General features: G+C 43.3%; 1 protein-coding gene across 9 annotated transcripts in view; it reads left to right on the forward strand.

Moving 5' to 3' along the window:
* The first annotated feature begins 19,973 nt into the window (after positions 1-19,973).
* Positions 19,974-21,372, forward strand: part of Clasp1 (cytoplasmic linker associated protein 1) — a 264,790-nt gene continuing 263,391 nt past the window's right edge. For 5 of the 9 annotated variants that reach the window (XM_042685292.1, XM_042685294.1, XM_042685293.1 and 2 more), the window contains exon 1: positions 20,162-20,240. The gene's annotated coding sequence lies outside the window, so the exon portion shown is untranslated. Of the gene's footprint in view, positions 20,241-21,372 lie in introns of all 9 variants that reach the window. The other 4 variants (XM_042685291.1, XM_042685295.1, XM_042685298.1 and 1 more) reach the window with 1 other exon arrangement.

Consider the following 21,372-nt stretch of genomic DNA (forward strand, 5'->3'; position numbering starts at 1 on the left):
TTTCTTAAGACTCCATCTTACTCAATGGCTGGGACTGGTGGCTTGTTTGTACCTGCTGTCCCAGCTTCAGTGTAAAGCATAATAGCTGGGTGCAGAGAAACAAGTAGAAGGATCATAATCCAGGAAAGCCTGAGCATAAAGCAAGAGCCTATATAGGAAATAAGCAATTCAAAAGGGCTAGAGGTATGGTTCAAGTGGTAGAGCTCCTGCCTAGCAAGCTTTTTTTTTTTTTTTTTTTTTTTTTGGGTCCGGTCGTGGGGCCTGAACTCTGGGCCTGGGCGCTGTCCCTCAGCTCTTCAGCTCAAGGCTAGCACTCTACCACTTGAGCCACAGCACCACTTCCGGCTTTTTTCTTTTTTCTTATGTGGTGCTGAGGAATCGAACCCAAGGCCTCAGGCATGCAAGGCAAGTGCTCTACCACTGAGCCACCTTCCTAGCCCCGTGCCTAGCAAGCTTAAGCCCTGTGTTCAATGCTCATATGGCAAAAAAAGAGAGAAAAGTATCTTTTTTTATAAAGTTTTTATCTTTTGAACTTGTAATTTTAATTCTAACACTCCAATCTAAAGAAATAATTATAAATGTAATAAGAGTTTTTTTGTAGCAAAACAATCAGTTTCAGAATTATAAATAATGTAAAAATGGCAATCATTTTGTGATTTTTATTTGTGAAGTTTATTACAATATGTCCTAGTGATTGTAGCTGAGATAAATGAAAACAACTAGACTCGGTATGTAATAGAAAATTTGATAATGTCTGTAGCAAAACAAACATAATATATACATAGGGAGAGGATGGAAACACACAGAGATTTCCATACTAGTTATCTTTGAGTGGCAGGACGTAGAGGTCTATTTTATTTTATTTTTATTTTGAAAATACTGTACAGAGGGGTTACAATTACATGGGCACATAAATGAATACATTTCTTATCAAGCATTGTAGCCTCCTCCTTTGGTTCCCCTTCCCATCCCTTTATTTTATTTTTATAATTTATGAATTGTTTATTATACAAGGTTATTTATTTATTTAGTTGTTTATTTAGTCGGTTGTGGGGCTTGAACTCTGGGCCTGGGTGCTGCCCCTCAGCCCTTCAGCCCAAGGCTAGTGCTCTACCACTTGAGCCACAGCACCACTTCTGGTTTTCTGAGTGGTTTATTGGAGATAAGAGTCTCACTGACTTTCCTGCCTGGGCTGGCTTTGAACTGTGAACCTTAGATCTCAGCCTCCTGAGTAGCTAGGATTGTAGGCATGAACCACTGTGCCTGGTGGTGGCTACAAGGTTATTTTAATAATGGAGGAAACAAAACTAAATCTATGTGTGTGTGAAAGAGAGAAAGACGGAGAGAAAGAAAGTGTGTGTGCGCGCGCGCATGAGAGAGAGAGAGAGAGAGAGAGAGAGAGAGAAAGGGGGGGAGGGAGGGAAGGAAGGAAGGAAGGAAGAAAGGAAGGAAGGAAGGAAGGAAGGAAGGAAGGAAGGAAGGAAGGAAGGAAGGAAGGAAAGAAAAAATATTGAAGCTTGAACTCAGATCCTCATACTTGCTTACACTCTTACTTGGTTTTTTCACTTGCAGATGATGCTCTACCACTTGATACATGCCTCTAGCCTGGCTTTTTGCTAGTTATTTTGGCAAGGATGTCTCATAAACTTTTTGGTCTGCACTAGCTTTGAGCTATGATCCTCTCATTCCTCCTCAGGCCCCCAGTAACTGCTGTGCTCCAGCCCTCTCTCCTCACTCTGGTCTTTCACTTTTCTTTCCCATTACAGAGCACCTGCATTAGCTGCACTTTACATTTAGAATAAGGCCCCCACAATACTCTGAGCTCTGCTCCTCACTAACTCATGCTCAGCCTTCAACAGGAACTCCAACTTCCTTCAGAAATCGTGGGCCTCCTAGATCATGTTAGATTCTTTTTGTTGTTGTTATTGTTAGTTGTGGGGCTTGAACTCAGAGCCTGGGTGCTGCCCCTGAGCTCTTTTCAAGACTAGTGCTCTACCACTTTGAGTCACACTTCTCTTGTGGTTAATTGGAGATGAGTCTCACAGATGTTCCTGCCCTGTCTAGTTTTGAGCTGTGCTCCCCAGATCTCAGCCTCCTGAGTAGCTAGTAACAGGCATGAGCCATCAGTGCCTGGCCAGGTTAGATTCTTTTTATTGTTTGCTTTTCCTCCTTGAGGGTTCACCACTGTAATTCAGTAATCATCCACCTGTTGTGTATTAGTGTCAGTCTTTTTCTTCCGACCATAGGAACCTTGTGGGCTTGTTTAATCCAACATCCTTGGCTGGGTTCAAAGTACTAGATGAATGAATAAATAAGTAAGCAAATGTTATTGATGTTTCTACTTCTACCAGAGGACAGGGCTAGGGTCTGTTTTTCTCATCACTTTCCAGAAGCTGCTAGAAACAATCTGCTCCAATGGCCTGGGAAATGCAAGTGTGGCACCGCTTATTATGTATGCATTCGTTCTCTGGATACATGTTTATTGAGCTCCTGCTATGTGCCAGGCACTTGGCAGTCAGCAGACACCATAGCATCACAATCTATGCCTATCCTCTCAAGACTACATTGTGTGCTGAATGAGACAGGTGCTAAACAGGTAAACAGGAAACAGAGACAAGACGAGTAGGATGAGGCAAAGGAAAATTATAAATAATAAAAATATATTATTTTTTAAAAAGCCTCTGTTAGGTGCTAGTGGCTCATCCCTGTAGTCTTAGTTACTCAGGAGGATGAAACCCAGAGGATCTTAGCTCCAAGCAGCCTAGGCAGAAAAAAAAAAAAAACCATAAATCTCAATCTCCAAAACAGCCAAGAGCAGAGCTGGAGGTATGGATAAAGTGGTAGAACACCAGCTGTGAGCAAGCAAGGGAGCCAATAAGCATGAAGTCCGGAGTACAAACCCTGTTACCAACAAAAGAAAGTAAAGGGCTGATTGAGGAAATTAAGACAACAAAGAAATAAAGCTGAAGAATCTCTAAGACCATTACCTCCTTTTGTTTTAGATGCTAATTGAATTGTAATTTCCCTGGGTGAATAATTAATTTGATCAGAAAAGAATTCCCTAATTGTTACACCCATAGTCTCTATAATTTGAGTAATTATCTCAGTGGTTTGGGGGAGTAATAGACACACTCTAAACCCATTGTCTCAAATCATGGAAACTTTTTTTGGGATGTTCCTTTATCCCTTTCTATTACTCCTTGCTTTGTTTTTTGCTAAACAGACCCTTCCCAAACTTTCACCTATGATTTTACCTTTTGTAAAATCCCAGAATGCATTTAATAGCGAATTTCAAATTTTTGTGATTTGTGTAGAAATTGGGCAGCTGACTTGAGAATTTCAAATTTTTGTGATTTGTGTAGAAATTGAGCAGCTGACTTGAGAAGTTCTATCTCCTTCTCTCTAGTCAGGGGAACATTTTCATCCTTTTCTTCTCCCAGTGACAAAACTGGGTTGTGATCTGGTGGTAAAGCAAGAACACATTTTGGGAGAAGTGTGAAGGGAATGATGCTGTATAAAATAGGATCGTTGGGAAAAGATTTTGTAGGCTTAGCAATGACCTGTTGGAAATTAAGGAAGAGAAAGAGGAACTGTGAGGTTGATAGACATAAAAAGTGGCAGACATAACAAGTGGCAGATAACAAAGTGCTTTGGGCTCCTACTCAAATGCTTCTCCTTCTTACAATGCTGTGAATTCCCACTCAAACACTTCTTCCCATAATCCCAAGTGCTAGCTTAACCAATGAAAAGAGCTGGGGCTGTACATGGACAAATCATCATGCAAAGAGGACAAAGCCCAGGGAAGGATGTAAGTAAGGAGTCCCATACTATATATAAACCACCCTTGGAGAGCATTCACTCCTCTTGGCACCCCCTCCAGCTGGAGTCTTATTTTCCTTTCATGGCTTTCCCTTCACTTTCAAATAAATTTGTTCTGTTTACCTTAAACACTTTTCTGCCTCTTAGTTCTTTAACAGGCAGAGAAAATAAATTCATTCCTATAGATGACACCAAAGTGACTGAGAAGACCACCCCATCAACTGGCAGAAGAGCATGCCAAGTCAAACAAACAGAAGATGCCCAGTTTGTTTTGCATTCAGATGAGTGCTAACTGCTTTTTCGGTGTGTGTGTCTCATATATCACATGAAATGCTTATACTAAAAAATAATTTATTATCTTAAGCTCAATTTTTTTCAGAATTATTCCAGTCCGTATAATAAAAATGCATGACTACTGTGTTTGGAATATATCAACCACAATTTTTTTTGGCCTGGGCCCTGTCCCTAAGCTCTTCAGCTCAAGGCTAGCACTCTACAACTTGAGCCATAGTACCACTTCTGGTTTTCTGGTAGTTTATTGGAGATAAAAGTCTTCAAGCACAATTTTAAGGCAAATAAGAAGTGTTATTTTTCTTTTCTTATTTTTGGTGGAAATGGAGTTTGAATTCAGGCCATCCTTGTTCTTCAGGAAACTAACCCAAATTAAAAGGAAATCTAAAACTTTTCTCTTCCCCAAAGTCCCTCGAGGTAACCATGACTAATATCCAGGCTAGCCTTCCTTCTCCTTTGCAAGCACAGACATTTCTAATTTCTTCCTAGGGTAGTCATCTCAAAAGTACTTTATGAGAACAGAGACCTATTACCTAATAATTATGAAGTCTTGAAATTGAAAAGGAAGGCCACCCTGGCCAGGATCTCTCTCTGAAAACCTTAGGGAAGGTGTATCTCTGCTTTTTCCTTGGTTTATGGCAGGACAGCTTCAGTCTTTAATTCCACTGCTGCGTCATGATTTTCTCCATCTTGTCTGGGTCTACTAAGGATGCTGGCTATTGAGCATGCTGGCTATTGATTACATCTGTAAAGCCTGTTTCAAAAACAAGGTCACCTTCACTGGTCTTGGGGATTATGGTTTCAACAGAGCTTTCTGGGGGAACACAATTTGCCTTGTAATATTTTGTTCTAAAGATTCTACTCCCAGTTTTATTTTTTTTTCAGTTGTGGGACTTGAACTCTGGGCCTGGGTGCTGTTCCTCAGCTCCTCAGCTCAACGTGAGCGCTCTACCACTTGAGCCACAGTGCCACTTCCGGTTTTCTAGAGGTTTATTGGAAATAAGAGTCTCATGGACTTTCCTGCCTAGACTGGCTTTGAACCGTTATCCTCAGAGCTCAACCTCCAGAGTAGCTAGGATTACGGCCGTGAGCCACTGGCACCCAGCTCACACTTAGCTTTTGACATGGATTACAGCTGAGACATCTCATGGTTATGGAAAGCTCACTAGAAGGAGCCACAAAACCTGCTGAAAACCATGCTATATTTATAGTCACAGTTCAATTTAGTTAGGTCAAGGGAAAAGGAACATGAGGCCCAGTCCAGGGGTTTTTAACTGTTGGATCTCTCCAAGTAGAGTCAGCAACAAAGTATGAATGAGTATCACTAACCATGGCAACAATCCTGAGCTTCAGTGTCTAGAATTTTATAGGGCTTTGGTCACGTAAATATTACAGACTACCAACATGGCTGCTCCCTTAACCTCCAGTCCTTCTGAAGGGCAAGCACAGTGTTCCTTCTCCTAAAGCCCCTATCACTTGTTAGACTAGCCAGTATGGCCCAAGACCTCAAAGACACAGGATCCTATCCAGGTAGGACATTCCCAGAGTTTAGAGATCACATATAAGGAATTACAGGCAAAGATCTCCCTCTGGGTAGTTAGTTCTCTACTACTTAATATTCTCAAAGTTAACAACTACTCTGACATCTGTCTCCATATGTTTTGGGGCTTCTTAAAAATGGAATCGTATAGTAACCTTCATTTGTAGTAACATTTCCTAACATGGTATTTATGAGATCTGTTGTTTTAAGTACTGTATTTATATTCTATTACTGACTATGAATTTCTGACTCTGGTGAACATTATTTTGTGGAAACATTTGGATTATCTCCAGAGTAGAGTCTGAATGATGGTGCATAAAGCATCTTGTACATGCCATTTGATAGATGCGAGCATTCAATTGTTTGGTGAACAAGCAATTGAATTGCTAGGTCATAGATAAATACATATGCCATTTCATTAGACATTTCAGGGAGGGAGGGAGAGTGAGAGAGATAGAGAGATAAAGAAGGGGAGAAGAAAGAGATGAGAGACAGAGAAAGAGGGAGACGAAATTCGAGAAAATACATATAAGGAATAAAAGCAATACTAAATATTACTATGGATATATTATAAAAAAATTGTTATAGTTGGACCTGGAATATCTCCCAAAGGCCCATGTGTTGAAGGCTTTGTCTCCAGCCTGTGGTGCTATTGGGAGACATGGACCCTTTAGGAGTTAGAGTTTACTGGGAGGTAATTGGAGGAGGGACTTAAAGGGGATTTTCAGTACTCCAGTTCCTGTCTCTCTCTGCTTCCTGGCCACTAAGGTGTAAGGATCAGCTTCTGTTTCACACAGTGATGCACTGTACCACCATAAACCCAAGGCAATGGGGGCAAGTGACGAAGGATGGAAACCTCCGAAACTATGAGCCAAAACTAATCTTTCCTATTTAGAACTTGGCTTTCTCAGATATTTTTTTTTCCACAATGACTACCTAATAGAAATATAAGGACCAAATTCAGGACAGAAGGAAGAAAATCAGGACAGAAGGAAGAAAATGGCATAAGTTATCATGACATATTATTTTTTGATATGCCTGAAATTTTTCATTAAAAGCAGGCGAACAGGGCTGGGAAGGTGGCTTAGTGGTAGAGTGCTGGCCTTGCATGCATGAGACCCAGGGTTTGATTCCTCAGCACCACATACGCAGAAAAAGCCAGAAGTGGTGCTGTGGCTAAAGTGGTAGAGCACTAGCCTTGAGCTGAAGAGCTGAGGGACAGCGCCCAGGCCCACAACCGACAAAAACAAAAAACAAAAAACTTTTTTTTTTAAAAGCAAGCAAACAAAAGGAGCTTCTAGTGTTGTGAAATAGCTCTAAGTTCAGCTTCTATGAACTTTAAAAATTACATATTTGTACAAAAGGGATTCAATGTAACATTTCAATTTATACGTACAATTCATCTTGGTAAGTGTAATTTTTTTTTTTTTTTTAGTTCTAACGTAATTCTCTTGCCTTCAAAAAAAGATTTTCTGGGCTGGGAAGGTGGCTCAGTGGTAGTGTGCTTGCCTCGAATGCATGAGGCCCTGGTTTAGATTCCTCAGCAACACATAAACAGAAAAAGCCGGAAGTGGCTCAGGTGGTAGAGCACTAGCTTTGACCTGAAGAGCTGAGGGACAGCACCCAGCCCAGAGTTCAAGCCCCATGACCAACCAAAAACAAAACCAAAAGGTTGTCTGTCTTCAGCCTGGTGACACAACCAGGTTTTGTTTTTGTGATAGCTCTGGGGCTTGGACTCAGAGCATTGGTAGTGTTCCTGAGCTTTTATTTTTAAGGCTAGCAACTTTATCCCTATGAGCCACAGCTCTACTTCTGGCTTTTTTTTTTTTTTTTTGTCATGGGGCTTGAACTTAGGGCCTGGGCACTGTCCATGAGCAATTTTGCTCAAGGTTAGCATTCTACCACTTTGAGACCTAACTCCACTTCCACTTCTCCCTCCCCATTTTTTTTTTGTTTTGATTTTTTGTTTGTTTTTGAGTAGTTAATTGGAGGTAAGAGTCTCCTGGGGGCTTTTCTGCCTGGATTGGCTTTGAAGCACTATTTTCAGACCTCCGACTCCTGAGTAGCTAGGATTACAGGCATGAGCCACCTGTGCCCAGATCACTTCTGGCTTTTTGGGGGTTAATCAGGGATAACAGCCACATGGATTTTCCTGCCTGAGCTTTGAACCTCAAGCCTCAGATCTCAGCCTCCTGAGTAGCTAGGATTAATAGGTGTGAGCCACCAACCTTTGGGTCACAATCAGTTTTTAATTTTATCCTTATGACTACGATTCTTCTTTGTCTTGGGGAAGCTAAATACTTCCAGTCAGCAAGTCTATGCAGGTATTTCTTCCTACTTTTTAATTTTCTTTTTAAAGTATTCTAACTCAGACCCAATTTCCAGAGAAAGATATTATGATCTGGATGTAAGATACTTTTTGGAATATGCATATAAAATGTGAGTTATCATATTAACCTGTATCCATCTCTAAGGCTTCTGAAATGAAGACAGGATTATCCGGTTCTACTTCTCAATCCTTCACTAACTTGGGGTGCAACACCAGAGGTGAATCCCTTCATTGCTTTGGCAGTTTTCTCACAGCAAAAAAAAAAAAAAAAAAAGGTGGTGTCTGAAATGATCTCTGAATTACCTTCTGGATCTAATTTTTCATGATTCCCAAGAATTTGAAGCTCTGTCAGAGTTCCTTGGTGTTCTTACCTGTGGTTTCTATCAAGCTGGTTGGATAAACACTTGTAATTGCTGGGCAACTTTGAGATATGCTATGGTTTTCACATGTTCAAGTTGAAAGTGTAATGGAGACTAGGAGCTGGTCACTCACACCTGTAATCCTAGCTAACCATGAAGCTGAGATCTGAAGGTAGGAAAGTCCAAAGGCAGAAGTGGAGGTGTGGTTCAAGAGGTAGAGCACCAGTCTTTGAGTGTAAAAGCTAAGGGACAGTACCCAAGCCCTGAGTTCATGCCCACTACACACACACACTCTCTCTCTCTCTCTCACACACACACACACACACACACACACACACACACACACACACACACGCCCGCGCGCGCGCGCGCGCGCGCCAGGAGCCAGTGGCTCATGCCTGTAATCCTAGCTACATAGTAGGCTGAGATTTGAGGACTGTGGTTTGAAATCAGCCTGGGCAGGGAGGTCCATGAGATTCTTATCTCCAATAAACTACTCAGAAAAACCTGGAAGTGGCACTGTGACTCAAGTGGTAGAGCACTAGCCTAGAGAACAAAGAGGCTCAGGGACAGTGCCCTGCCTTGAGTTCAGGACCAGGAAAAAAAAAGCATAAAGGGTCCAGTTACCCCAACTTGCCCAAGCAAATATCCTATGTGCATATCTGGATATATATATAGAATAACATTATTATTATGACTTACACAAGTAATTGTCTGCTAAATCCCTTGAACAGGTTGGTTGCAAGTTTTTTTCAGTAATAATCTTTCTCCTTTGCTTTTTCCTGGTACTAAAATAATTTGTTTTCTGAAGTATGGTACACTACTTTTTTTGGGCACAGATGTATTTATGTTTAGAATGTGATATATTAACAATGGACAGAGAGAGCTCACTGATCTAAAAAAGGTATGGTTTTGCCTTTGGAATGTACATTTATGTAAAATATTAACCTCAGTATGAGTGAGAGGTATTACGTTCTAGTACAGCCTGTTAGTTTCCAGAGCTGGCAACTGTGTATTGTAGTCAGGAATTACAGGTTGTAGGTGACCAAGGCCAGTTTAATTCACATGGTGTTTGAATCCAGAAGAAAGGAGGCAGCACATGGGGGAGGGTTCAGTATTACATGGTTAATAGGAGGGTGGATGTCTGATCCCAGATGACTCAGAAGATGATTCAGAATTGTCAGTGTGGCATAGTAGATGAGGTAGAGATGAAATATGGCCAAGTTCATGAGTGAAGACAATAGGGAAGTTATATAGCTCACCATACATAGGTAAAGGCAAATTCTACGAAGTAAAAAAAAAAAAATCAGAATACATTTGAGGATTTAGTGACTGGACATACCAATAAGAATCTAGGGTCAATATTGTATGTGCTATGGTTTATTTAAAAATTAGAGGAAGCAGCTGGGTGCTGGTGGCTCACACCTGTAATCCTAGTTACTCAGGAGGCTGAGATCTGAGGATCTCAGTTCAAAGCCAGCCTGGGCAAGGAAGTCCATGAGACTTTTATCTCCAATTAACCACTAGAAAACCAGAAGTGGCGCTGTGCTCAAGTGGTAGAGTGCTTGTCTTGAGCTGAAGAGTGAAGGGACAGCACCCAGGCCAAGAGTTCAAGCCCCATGACCAACAAAAACAAAAAAAGCTCAGCGACAGTGCCTAGGCTCTGAGTTCAAGCCTCAAGGCTCAAACACACAAAACAAAAAAATAGAGGAAGCAATAAAAGAAAACTATGCATAAATATAACTAGATAATCTGAAAAGCTGAAAAAGGACTGGCATTACTGCAAATAGCAGAATACAAAATAATTTCATCTGAAAATAGAAAATTTTAAATAAGACTGAAAGTTAGAAATGGAGCTCAGTAGTAGAGACACATATTTGGCAAGTACAGAGCCTTGAGGTAAACAAGGATGTACTAAAAGATTAACAAGAAAGTATGACAAATGCAAATTTTAGAAATAATCTAAAAGTTTGCTGGTTTCTTTTGCATTTTGGAGACCTGCAGTATGGCTTGAATTTAGGGCCTTGCACTCTTGCTTACTTAGCTTTTCCCCTCAAGGCTGGTGCTCTCTCACTTTGACCATATCTCTCCAGTTTTAACTTTTTTGTTTTCCTAGTCCTGGGGCTTAAATTCCAGGTCTGGGCGCTGTCCTTGAACTTTTTTGCTCCAAGGTAGCATTCTGCCACTTGAGACACAGCTCTACTTGCAGCTTTTTGGTGGTTAACTGGAGATGAGTATCACAGACTTTCCTACTCAGGCTGGCTTCAAGTCCCAATCCTCAAATCTGTCTTCTGAGTAGCTAGGATTACATGTGTGAGCCACCAGTGCCTAACCCACTTTCAATTTTTTGCTTGTTAACTGGAGATAATGTCTTAGATGGGGCTGGGAAGGTGGCTCAGTGGTAGAGCACTTGCCTTGCATGCTCGAGGCCCTGGGTTCGATTCCTCAGCACCACGTAAGAAAAAAGCTGGAAGTGGTGTTGTGGCTCAAGTGGTAGAGTGCTAGCCTTGAGCTGAAGAGCTGAGGGACAGCGCGCAGGCCCAGAGTTCAGGCTCCATGACCGGACCCCCCCCCCCCCAAAAAAAAAAAAAAAAAAAGAATGTCTTGGATTTGTCCAGATTTACCTGCCTAGTCTGGCTTCAAAACTCCAATCTCAGATTATAGCCTTCTGAGTAGCTAGCGTTACAGGCATGAGGTAGCACCCAGTTTACCAGTTTTGTTGATTTCTTAATCCACCATTAAACTTAACTACAAGCTAAGTGAACAGACTCCACTTCCAATTCAAGCAGTGCTTGATATAATTAATGTAGCAACAACCACAAAAGGAACACAATTGGGCAATTGCAGGAGTCGAAAAGATTTCCACGCATAATAGTCAGGCAATACTGAGACTTATAACAGAACACTGGAATTGTTTTATCCCTTATATAAGGGAACAAATACAAAGTCTTTCCAGGCTTTTGGTGCTCATGCTAGGCAAGCATCTCAGCACTGAATTACCTCCTTACCCTTGTCATTTTTATTAAATTCGAAACAGATAGTTTCATCCATACTTTCTCATCTAGTATTTTTGTTGCTGTATGTAGGTAACTATGAAACATGAGTGAGTGTGTGTGTGTGTGCCTGTAATGGTCCACTTGTCAGTCTGTGCTTAATTCTGGAGATATCACTTATAAAATGGAAGATTAAGAGCTACTCACAACTTTACAATAGCTGGGTGGGGCACTGTAATCCTAGCTTCTCAGGAGGCTGAGATCTGAGAATCACAGATCTAAGCCAGTGCCTGGGCCTGGGTATTGTCCTTGCACTCTTCAGCTCAGCCACAGAACCACTTCTGGTTTTCTGGTAGTTTATTGGAAAGTCTCATGGACTTTCCTGCCTGGGCTGGCTTTGAACTACGATCCTCATTCAGCCTCCTGAGTAGCTAGGATTACCGGTGTGAGCCACCAGTGCCCAGCTAAGTCTATGTCTTATCTCCAATAAACTACCAAAATAGAAGTGGAACTGTGGCTCAGGTGGTAGAGGGATATCCCTGAGCAAAAAAGCTCAGGGAGGGTCCAGGCCCTGAATTCAAGGCCCAGGACTAGTGTGTGCACGCGTACGTATGTACACACACACATACACACACATATACATACCAATGATCTTCTTGGTATCTCTGTAAAGATGTAGTTTCACACACTGGGCATCCAGTTATGTTTAAAGATCTATTAAGATCTATAGATGTAGGTCCATAGCTCAGTACTTGTCTAGAATTCCCCGTGCTCATCCCCAGCACAACAGGTCTATTCAATCATTTGTTTTACATCATTGCTTCTTCACAGAGCACGTGTATTTGTCATGCTTTGCATATTAGAAATCTGACTTTCAAACTCTCTTGGCTCCTGAGAAGTCAGTTTTGTAATATTATCTTCATTAGTTGTGGCAAAAAATGACAACAGTCAAATCCATTAAAGGTGAAGTGACCTTGGGGTGCTAGTAACTAGGCTAAATGACTTGAGATCATTCAGCAAGTTAACCGTTATGAAGGCATTTCTGACTCTTCTAGTTCTCAAATAATTATTGTTCACATGTCTAAAGGGTCACCCGCAGCATGCTTTGCCAGGTGAGGAAGTCTACAGAGCTAAACCAAACACTTGTATTGTCTCTTCAGTGGGTGATACTTGCCAGGTAAAGTAAGTAATGGGAATCCTGCTCTTCAGGGAGTGGTCATGAACAGGACTTAGCAAACTAGTTTGCAATGGTCTGTTTCGTCATTTACAAAAGACACACCCTACCTCTTACCCACACATTTCTGTAACACACATTTCTCTTGAAGCCTTCCTCTTCTCTTGAAGTGCAAATCCAAATTCCATATGTGCTATGGGACAGATGTATTTGTTGTTGTTTTTCCTGAGGTTAATTGTAATTAATTTTTGCCTGTACTGGTACTTGAATTCAGGGCCTGGGCACTGTCTCTTAGCTTTTTCAGCTGGTACTCTACTAGCTGAGCCACAGCTCTTACTGTTTTTTGGTGGTTAAGTGGAGATAAGGGTTTCACAGACTATCCTACCAGTGCTACCTTCAAACTGTGATCCGCAACTTCATCCTGACTAGCAAGAATTACATGTATAAGCCACTGGTCCCCAGCCTAATTTTTAATTTGTTAAAAAGATTTTTTTTTTTGGTAATGAGGCTTGAACTCAGGGCTTGGGTATTTTTTGCTCAAAGCTAGTGCTCAATCACTTTGAGCCACAGTTCTACTTCTGGTTTTCTGGTGGTTAATTGGAGATAAGAGTCTTATGGACTTTTTCTGACTGTGCTGGTTTTGAAACATGAAGCCAGGCAGATCCTGAAATCTCACCCTCCTGAGTAGCTAGGATTACAGGTATGAGCCACCAGCACCTGGCAAAAAAAGAGTTGAAAAAAAAATCAGTACACGTGAGTTGCCAGTACACATGAGTTATACAATGGGAGTTTGTGACATTTCCATACAATGTACCTCATCAACCTCACTGAGTTTGGTAGGCACAAGAAGTTTTCATTAAGCCTCTAATCAAGATTGTTAAAATTAGATAAAGGCATTTAATTTGGTATTAGTACCTATTACTGAAGCATTTAAGCTACTGAAGACTAGAAGATACTGCTTCACTGAACTAACCAACCACAAACAAGGCAAAGCATTTGATCAAAAGATTACTGATGCCTCTTTGTTAGGGGATACTGTCCCAAATATTGTACAAAATTCTTTAAGAATAATTTTATATTAGTGGGGTACTGGTGGGTCACACCTATAATACTAGCTACTCAGGAGGCTGAGATCTGAGGAAGGCAGTTCAAAGCCAGTATGGGCAAGAAAGTCCACGAGCGTTTTATCTAGAATTAACTACCAAAAAGCTGAAAGTTGAACTGTGGTTCAGGGGGCAGAGTGCCAGCCTTGAGTGTAAAAGTTAAGCAGGAATATGAGGCCTTGAATTAAGCCCCAGTCCTGGCATAAAAAAATAACTTTTGGGAGCCTCTAAGCTTTAAACCCCTCTCCTGATGCAGAGTTTTGTTTCATGACTTTCCTTTCACTTTCAAACAAATATAGTTACTTATAACTGTTTTTTATAAAATTTAAAAAATATAAGTGTGCAAAACAAACTGAAGACATTTTAAAAAATGATCAATAATTTTAACAGTACTGGTTTATGGAATAAAATTCCCCCTTTTAAAAAAAGGGAAATATAAAATGGATCATTATATAGCCAAGTGTTTCTCTGGTAAATCTATACAACTCAGTAACCAAAAGTAAAGTATGTATAACACTGTCTTTTCTCAATCTTTTTGCTCTCTATTCTCATTAATATTGGAGCCTTTAAATACGAAAGCCTTAGGGTAGCTAACATAAAATGGTAATTGTTTCCAAAGGGGATTTTTTTTTTTTTTGTGGTCCTGGGGCTTGAACTCAGGGCCTGGGTACTGTTGCTGAGCCTCTCTGTGCTCAATGCTCTACCACTTGAGCCATAGTGCCACTTCCAGCTTTTTCTGAGTAGTTTATTGGAGATAAGACTCTCATAGACTTTTCTGACCTTAGTTGGCTTTGTACCTTGATCCTCAGATCTCAGCTTTCTATATAGCTAGGATTCCAGGAATGAGTCATCAGTGCCCAGCTTTGTATTTTTGTGATCTAAGGAAGCTTCCTACACTTGCTGACATTAATTGCAAGAAATAGCTATTAACAGGGTTGGGAAGGTGGCTCAGTGGTAGAGTGCTTGCCTTGCATGCCTGAGGCCCTGGGTTCGATTCCTCAGTACCACATAAGCAAAAAGAAAAAAGCTGGAAGTAGCGCTGTGGCTCAAGTGGTAGAGTGCTAGCCTTGAGCTGAAGAGCTGAGGAACAGCGCCCAGGCCCAGAGTTCAGGCCCCATGACCGGACCAAAAAAAAAAAAAAAGAAATAGCTATTAACTACTTTCACACACACACACTGGAATGGAAACCAGGCCCTTGCTCATACTTGGCAAGCATTCCAACACTTGAGCCATACCTAAACCCTTGTGTTTACATCTTGTTTTTGTGACAGGGTCTTGTCCAGGTGGCCTTTGATAAAGACATCAAACTTGAGTCAGAATAAAATATTATCAAATAACCAATGGGACAAAACATTTTAAATTACTAGGAATATAACCAGAAAAATCTAGTATGTGGGAAACCTGTTAGTCAAATAACTTTATTTCTTCAAGGAAAAATGAGACTAAGGGAGGGAATCTGTATTTTAAAGCTACTCAAGGGATAAAGAGCAGGATTGTGGTTTGAAGCCAGCTAGACAAAAAGCAAGGTTCCCCTTCACATCTCAGCCAATAAAAAACTGGGTACAGTGGTTCCACCTATGTGGAAAATGCAAATAAGAGGATCATAGTCCAGCCAAGCCTGGAGAAGACATGATACTATGTAACAAGCAAACGGGCTGAGGTGTAATTCAAGTGGTAGAGTGACTGCCTAGCAAGTACAAAGTTCTGGGTTCAAACCCCAGCATTCTCAAAAAAGGCCATTATCAAGAAAGTAAAAAATACAAACCACTTTGTGGAGCAAATATTTGCAAATCATATATCTGATAGGGGACTTTACAATATTTAAAGAGCTTTTATAATTCATTAAGACAACCTAATTAAAATGAGCAAAGGATCTGAATAGACATTTTTGTGATGGTAACATTATCAATAAGTACAAGAGAGCTGGGTTTATTTAAAAAATAGAGGAAGCAGCTGGATGCTCGTAGCTCATGCCTGTAATCATAGCTACTCAGTAGGTTGAGATCTGAGGATCACGATTCAAAGCCAACTGGGGCAGAAAAGCTGTGAAATGCTTTATCTCCAATAAACCATCAGAAAACTGGAAGTAGCACTGTGGCTCAAGCGGTAGAATGTTAACTTTGAGCTGAAAAGCTGAGAGATAGTGCTCAGGCCCAGAGTTCAAGTCCCATGACCACCAACAACAAAAAGTACAAGTGAGAATGTGTGGAATTATGCCATTAGAGAAATATAAATTAAAATCACAATGAAATACCACTTTATACCCAGTAGGTTTGTATAATCAAGGCAGATAACAAATGTCAACAACATGGAGAAATTGGAACCTTGATTCATATATTGCTGGTATGAAAGTAAAATAGAGGTCTTGGTTTGGCCAACAGTTAGAACTAGTAGCTACTGCTGAGTATAGAGGTACCTTCCCAATGCTTCCAATACTGGTGGTTTCACATCAGGACCTCTGTCTTACTAGGCAAGACTTCTACCACTTCCACCACACCCTTTGCTGTTCTTGTTATTTTTCTGATAATATAGTTGGGACTAAATGCATCACACAGCAATTTTTTTGAGATAAGATCTTACTAACCTATCTGGCAGGTGGCCTTCTTCTGAGATCATTGCAGCTCCATCTCCCATATAGCTGAGATTGCACTTACTTCTTTTCTTTTTGATTGGGTGCCAGTGGTTTATGCCTATAATCCTAGCTACTCAAGGGGCTGAGATCTAGGGATCATGGTTCCAAGACAGCCCAGGCAGGAAAGTGTATAAGACTCTTATCTCCCAATAAACTACCAAAAAAGACATAAGTGGAGCTGTGGCTCAGGTGGTAGAGCACTAGTCTTGACCACAAAAGCTCAGGGACAGTGCCTGGCCCTGAGTTTAACCCCCAGGACTGGTACAAACACAAAAGATTTTTGAGAGTGTTTCTTTTTTTTTTTTTTTTGGGTCCGGTTGTGGGGCCTGAATTCTGGGCCTGGGTGCTGTCCCTCAGCTCTTTAGCTCAAGGCTAGCGCTCTACCACAGCGCCACTCCGGCTTTTTTCTTTTTGCTTATGTGGTGCTGAGGAATTGAACTCAGGGCCTTAGGCATGCAAAGCAAGCGCTCTACTACTGAGCCATCTTCCCAGCCCCAAGTGTTTCTTTTAAAAAGTTTATTTTTGCTGGCCTGGAATTTTCTCTACTCAGGAGACTGTGATCTTGCGATAGTGGTTCAATGCCAGTCCTGGCATGAAAGTCCATGAGATTCTTTTTTTTTTTTTGGGGGGGGGTCCGGTCGTGGGACCTGAACTCTGGGCCTGGGCACTGTCCCTCAGCTCTTCAGCTCAAGGCTAGAGCTCTACCACTTGAGCCATAGCGCCACTCCCGGCTTTTTTCATTTTGCTAATGTGGTGCTGAGGAATTGAACCCAGGGCCTCCTGCATGCAAGGCAAGCGCTCTACCACTGAGCCATCTTCCCAGCCCCGTCCATGAGATTCTTATCCCCAATTAACTACCAAAAAGCCAGAAATGGTATTGTGGCTCAAAGTGGTACAGTGGTAGCCTTGAGTAAAAAAGCATAGGGGCAGTGTTAAGGCCCTGAGTTCAAGCCCCAGGATTTGCATGTATGCACACAAGTTTATTTTTTAAGAGTAGTTTTAATTTCATGGCCACATTGTACAGAAGGCATAGAGATTTCCCATGTGCTCCCTGGTGCCACATATGCGTAGCCTTCCTCATTTTCAACAGCACTCACCAGTGGTTTACCTGTTACAATGTATGGACCTACACTAACATTATCACTACCACTTAGTCTCTTGTAGTTTCTTTTAGGGGTGATGAAAATATTCTAAAATGAATTATAGTGATAACTGTACAACTCTTTGACAGATTAGGTGCTTTAAATTAGGTGCTTTATTTGTACAGCATATGAATTGTATTTCAACAAATCTAGGGAAACTTTATGAGAATATAGTTAGCCCTCCTCTTTGTGGGTTCCACATTAGTGGATCCAATCAAACACCTATTAACACTCAGAAAAAAAAAATTATCTGTACTATGCATAAGGATATTTTTTGGGGCCGGGAAGGTGGCTCAGTGGTAGAGCGCTTGCCTTGCATGCCTGAGGCCCTAGGTTCGATTCCTCAGCACCACATAAGCAGAAAGAAAAAAGCCGGAAGTGGCGCTGTGGCTCAAGTGGTAGAGCGCTAGCCTTGAGCTGAAGAGCTGAGGGACAGCGCCCAGGCCCAGAGTTCAGGCCCCACGACCGGACCCAAAAAAAAAAAAGGATATTTTTTGTCATTGTTCCCTAAACCACATAGTATTAATGACTACTTACACTCTATTAGATATTAAAGTAATCTAGAGATGATTTGATGTAAACTGTAAGTTGGGCGTAGGTGAGATGCAAAGATCCCACCTTTAGTAAGGATCTTGAGCATTTTTTTGCATATTTTGATATTTATGGTGGGAATATATCCTAGAACCAATCCCTACAGATAATGAGAGAAGGCTGTAGTTATGGAATTAATGTTTAGGTGTGATAGTGGTAATGAGGTTACCTTTGTCAGAAAAGAACTTTTACCTTTTAGAAATACTAAAATACTTGTGGATAAAACATTTCACAATTGTAACACCACCTATCTCTTTAAGTATCATACATTTACTCCCTAACTGGCTTTGAACCACTGACTGACTCCTCACATCTCAGATTCCTTATTAGCTGAGATTATAGGTGTGGGCCTGGGTCATCCAGCTTAAAAGTAGGGTCTTAAAGAGATATCCACTCTTAGTGAACAAAATGTAAAATTAATCACAATCATACACTCACACACAGTGTCATAGCACTCAGCCTTGAAAGGGAAGGACATTCTGACACATGCCACAATACAGTTAGGTAATTATTGAGGACATTATACTTTGTGAAATAAGTCAATCACAAAAAGACGAACACTATATATATTTTTTTCAACGAAGTACTTAGTCAAATTCACAGACAGTAGAATGGTGGTTATTAGGACCGGTGGTAAACAAGGAATGGAGAACTGTTGCTTAATAGGTGCAGCTTGCTTTTGCAAGATGGAAGAATGCTGGAGATCACACAACAAAGGAAATGTATTGAACTAGATAATAAAAATAGTTTAGATGGTAAGTTCTGTATTCATTTAAAAAAAAGCCCTCTTTATCTTATTAGCACACTTACCTTCCACACTTGTTTGTCAAAGTTGCTTTTCAGTGAGACTATTTTCAAAGGAGAGACACTCATTTGTCTCCCAGTGTACCACTCAGTCCAGCTTGACCTTTTAGGGCAAGGTTTTCCTCTCTGGCATGGTTCACGGTCTCTCACCCATTGTGAAAAGGCTGCTAAGGCTCCCGTTATCCTGTCTAGATCCAATCAGGGCTGACATCCTTCCTCCCTGGCGTTCCCGAGTCTGCACAGCGGCCCTCCACCTTCTCGGCCCTGGATACCAGGCAGGGCCTAATACCCATGGCTTTATTGCTTTAGTTTCGCGTCTCCGCCGCAGGCCTAAAAGTCCTGAGGATTAAACGGCCTTACCTCTCCGTCCCCGCCCCCCCCTGCCCCCCGCACCCCAGCAGCACCCAGCTCGGCACCGGAGCATCGGGCACCGCCAACCGCACGGCGATGGCCAGGAAGCAGTGTAGATGCTCTCGCCACAACAGCTTTCTCTAAGTCCAGTCACCCGCGAGGGTGCGTATTGGACGCAAAGGGTGGGATCCTTGAAGGCAGCCCTGCCATCTGCACCGATTCCTATTCTCCAGGACACTGTCTCCCCCGAGTCACCAGCCGGGAGCACGAGGGCGGGGTGAGGCAGCACCATCCGCGAAGGAGAAGACTCAGAGCCGCTAAAGCTCGCTCGCGCGCAGGCGGCTCCGCTCCCCAAACCCCGGAGCGCCACCGAGGCCTCGTGCTTCCGGCCCCGGAGTCCGCGCCGGCGCGCCGCGGTAAGGGAAGGGGAGGGAGGGAGGGAGGGGGAGAGGGAGCGGCCAGCTACGGAAAGCCACCCGGTACAATTTCCTCCGTCAAGATCGCCGGATGAAGAGCGGACCCCGTAACCCAGAAGTGGAACTGTTTCCCTCAGGTATTAGACACCCCCCCCCCCAATCCCACCCCACCAAAGGAAGTTCCGGCCGGCCGACTTTTGTCCACGCTCTCCAGACTCCTCACTATCTTTCTCTCTTCCGCTTTCTGGTGCCGTTTTGCCGTGACTACTGAGCTCCTACGCTCCCAGTGCGAGTTTTGCTCCCTAAGGAACCTAATAAAAACCCTGGACCCCCTTCCCTTAAATATATTTTTTACCCTACGGATCCCCACTAGGGTCAACCCACTATTCCTCAACGAGGCTTAGCACCTGGGGCAGCCGGCTTCCGAAGCCTGACGCCTCTGGGTTGGCGCCTGCGCGGGGCGTTACCATAGAGAGGCAGCTGCCTCTCTGGGCTCGGTTTACACTCTCTATGGTCTAGCGGGGTCGAAGGCGGTAAAGGGAATAAGGGAGACCGCACTGCGCAGGCGCAGTCGGCTTCTCGCCTTTTTTTTTTTTTTTTTTTTTTTAATCCCCGCACCAAGCACTTAACCTCATTGGGGTGGAGAAGGCGGCGGCTGTCCGGTCCGCGGCCGCAACTGTAGTGACTAATAGGGCTGTAAGTACCGGGCTGGGGACCCGGAGGTCTCAACCCGAGACCCCCGAGGCCCTCCTCCTCCCCCACGGCGGCGGGCGCGGGGTCCGGGTGGGGGCGATGTCCAGCGCTGTCACGGACTCCGGGGCGCACTTTTGGGGGAGGGGGCGGCCCTGAGGTGGGAGCGGGGCGGGGAGCTGGGCGCGGTGGTGGTCCGTCCAGTCAGTGGGTCGCGATGCCCGGCTGCACTGCAGAGGGAGGGGAGCGGCTTGTGGGGTCACCCGGCCGGGCTTTGTGTGCCCCTTTCTCTCTCTCTCTCTCTCTCAGACCCCACCCCGGGCCCCCTCCGGATCTGAGCCTCCCTTCCGCGGGGCAGAGGCTGGCGACGCGCGGGTGGTGTTTGAGAGGAGCCCGGATCGCCAGGGAGGGGGCTGCGAGGCACCCGCGACAACTAGTCCCGGGCGAGTGATGGGTGTGGAGACGGATCCGGAGAGTAGGGGTGCCGGGGAGGCGGGCGGGCGGGCGGGCGGCCGGGATTCCCGGCCGGGCCAGACAAAGCCTGAGCCAGCCGCTCGCAGCGCAGCCGCCGGCCCGGCGGGGTGCGCGGGGTCGCGTCGGTCCTGGGGGGGACAGGCGGCTGCTTTCCGAAGCTGGGGAAGCGGACAAGTGCCGAGGAGAGCCTGTGCAGCCTCCTCAACTTGCCTTTGTTGTTCTTTGGTGCTGGCAGAGACGCTTGGAGGAAGATGAGTGTGTGATCTTGCACGTTAGTCTGGTTGGGTACAATGGAGCTTCATCGAATCCTGCATTTCATTTTCTTAGCTGTTGGGATGAGTATGGGGTTTTCCAGAGTCCTAACTTATTACATAATGTTTTCTTTGACAATAGTTGCGCTTATTTTTTGAGAATTAAGAATAATGATGAGGTGGAGCCTAACAGCGTGTGTGGAGCGTTGCATCCGGGTGCATTTCTGGGTAGTAGGGGCTCGTTCATTAAACACGGACTGACCTCTTTGTAGAACCTGTGAGTTCTTTAAACACCATACTTTAATTTGTGGATGTGGCAGTGAGAGTTGAGCACTCGTTCTCTAGTCCTTTGGGAGGCAGTGATGAGGAGTCAAAAGCGACAAATAGTTGCATGATGCCATGTACCTTGCACC

This window comes from Dipodomys spectabilis, unplaced genomic scaffold (assembly GCF_019054845.1).
Source record: "Dipodomys spectabilis isolate Male_0828 unplaced genomic scaffold, ASM1905484v1 ptg000094l, whole genome shotgun sequence".
Lineage (NCBI taxonomy): Eukaryota > Metazoa > Chordata > Mammalia > Rodentia > Heteromyidae > Dipodomys > Dipodomys spectabilis.